Genomic DNA, 2,647 nt, shown 5'->3' on the forward strand with positions numbered 1-2,647 from the left:
TATGTGCCGGGGCCTCTGCGCTCACAGCTCCCGCCTGCCTCAGGCCGCACGGTGTGGAGACAGTGCACAAGAGGACTCTCTCTTATTCCTCCCCCAGGTTCACCCCTTCTCCGGCGGGCCAGGGCGCGGCCCAGCCAGGGCCTGTGTGCTGCAGGGACAGCTCTCAAGAAAAGGAGAGTAAGTTCAAAGCTGCTTTGATCGGCAAAATCCTCTGGGATGCACCCAGGGAGCTCCTCTGGGCCAGAGCTGGAGTAGGTGGTGCTGGCATGCCTGCCCCCGAGAGAGGGGCCTGCTGGCTGCCCTGCTCTGGGCATGGCTCTGCCCGACAGGTTTTTGCCAGGAGCTTGGCTCGGAAGGGGAGGGCAAGCGCTCACAGGCTGCTAGGGCCTGACACAGGGCAGGCAGCTTTCTTGGGAAAGATGCCTGAGATCCTCCTGTTCCCTCCCGCCTCCCATGGCTGCGCTGGGGCCTGGCGTTAAATGAGCCACTGAGGAGTGAGGAGGAGAGGCTGCCTGTGACCCCACATTTGGGGCCAGGCTCAAGAGCCCTGCAGAGCCAGCATCATCCTGCTCTGGGGCAGGCCTGGGGCCATCCTGGCTATGTGGCTGTGGCAGAACTGGCTACCATTTCCACATGTCCTTGGGGGATTCCTCTAGCAACCACGGGGTACCGCCATATGTGGGAGCCCAGAGGCTGAAGCCTCGTGCTGCCCTCTTTCCCTGCACGGGCCGTAAGTGCCGTGCCTGCGACAAGATCCTGCTGGGCCCTCAGTCCCTTGCTCCCAGGGTGCACCCAGCTGCCCCCTCCCCAGGGCTAAACCCTGGCCCTGCCCTTGCCAATGACCTGGGGTGAATGTGGGGGGGACCAGCGCCCACCTCCCCGCAGGATGTGATCTGCGTCCCAATGAGTGTCCTCAAGAGGGGTCCTCAGGTATTTCTCCGGTTTCTTTGCCAGGATTGGTCTTGACCACCTCTTCTGGCCATCTGGTGCTGGCCCTGATGTCCCTTCAAGGATACCTCAGCACCCTCAGCTCCATCATGTGAGTATGGCATGTGTTCTATGTGGATGTGGACGGGGTGCCAGTGGACCGGGGGGAGGCTGGCGGTGCTCTAGACTCAGAGAGCGTGGCTCCTGCTGGCGGCAAGTCAGTTGCTGCCAGGGCTGGGGTAGCTGCTTGGAAAGCAATGAGAGCAAAACCCTTTAGCAGCCCCACTCAGCGCACATGTCAGTGGCTGAAACTTCATCTGCCAGGGAGGGCCCTTGGGTGTGGGGGAGTGCTCAGGTTCAGGGCTGAGCCTCTGCAGGAGAAGGCTTTCTGTGGCCTTGAGCAGGCTTTGGTTGTGGGGGAGAGTGGGTGGGGGGATGGAGGAGCAGTAAATGCCTGCTGTTCCACCCAGCACTGTGGAAACACCCAAAACCAAGTGTTGTTTCAATGGAAGTTCAACCAGTTCTGCTTCCTTAGTGCAAGGGAAGAGAAGCGCACAGCAGAGACCGCCTGCCAAAAAGCGACTCTCCCTTGCTAGGTCGGCTTATTTCCCTGCATCACATTAACTACGTGTCTGGAGGTGATCCTCAGAGCACATCTTTTTGTAAGTTCTGCTTGCAGAGTTGAAGGGTGCAAGCGGACAGCGCACTCCTCCTGAAAGGGGCTGGCCTGTCAGCTTTCTGTCAGCAGCTGACCTCCAGAATCAGTGCTTCTCAGCTTACAAGTGAAAGTGTCCCCATACAGGGGTCTGCCCCAGCCCCTGAGCACTGGTAACACCAGGACTCCCTCTTTTTCAGGAAAGAGATCACCCAGAAGAGGACTGGGCTCTTTATGACCTTGTGCCTCATGTTCATAGTCACTCTTGGTGAGTATTTGCTCGCTGCTTGCAGTAGCGCTGCAGGTGTGGGGTGCAAGCTTCAGCATGAGGGAGAAGCGCTGGAACACCCCTGGGGACCTTCCAACCTCCTGCTTCTGCAGTTCAGGGAGCTCCTGACACGGAGCTGGCAGCATTAGGAAGGGCAGCCAGGGGGACCCTTTTGGACAGAGGTCCCTCCCCTTGTGCAGCTTTCCTCTGTGGACAGGTTGTGCAGAAGTTGCCACGGCCCAAGGGAACCCCTCTCTTAGCCAGCAAGGCTGTACAGACAGGCTGTATGTACTTCCAGTCTGGCCAGCATGATGGGGGCGCATGCATGAGAGAGGGAGATGGGCAGAGGCAGCGGGAGAGAACAGCCTATGCCGCTGTGAAGGGGAGGTTGGAGAAGGGCTTTCTCTCTTGGGGAAACGAGTGCCAGGTTGCAAGCCCATGCCAGGGACAGCCCGAGCTCCTGCGCGGCTGTGCTACAGCTGCTCCCGTAGCCCCCTGCTCAGAGGCATGCTGCAGGAAGCAGAGACAGTGACAGCCAGGGCCAGAGCTGGGCATCGCTGGGGAAGCAGAGCCCAGCTGAAGTGAAGCTCCTTGGTGGTGCTGTGCAGGGAGAGACATGGCAAGGTGGATCTCCCGCAGCCCGTGGAGCCAGGTGTTGGTGCTCACTGCAGCAGGGAGAGAACCTCTCAGTGAGCCTCTTCCATCCTGGTGTGGGAGGAGACAGTGGGACTATGGGGATCATCAGAAACACTGGTAAAATAACTCTCGCTGATGTGAATTACAGCTGGTGTCTACAG

The sequence above is a fragment of the Athene cunicularia genome (genome assembly GCF_003259725.1).
Source record: "Athene cunicularia isolate RWA chromosome Z unlocalized genomic scaffold, athCun1 chrZ_part2, whole genome shotgun sequence".
Lineage (NCBI taxonomy): Eukaryota > Metazoa > Chordata > Aves > Strigiformes > Strigidae > Athene > Athene cunicularia.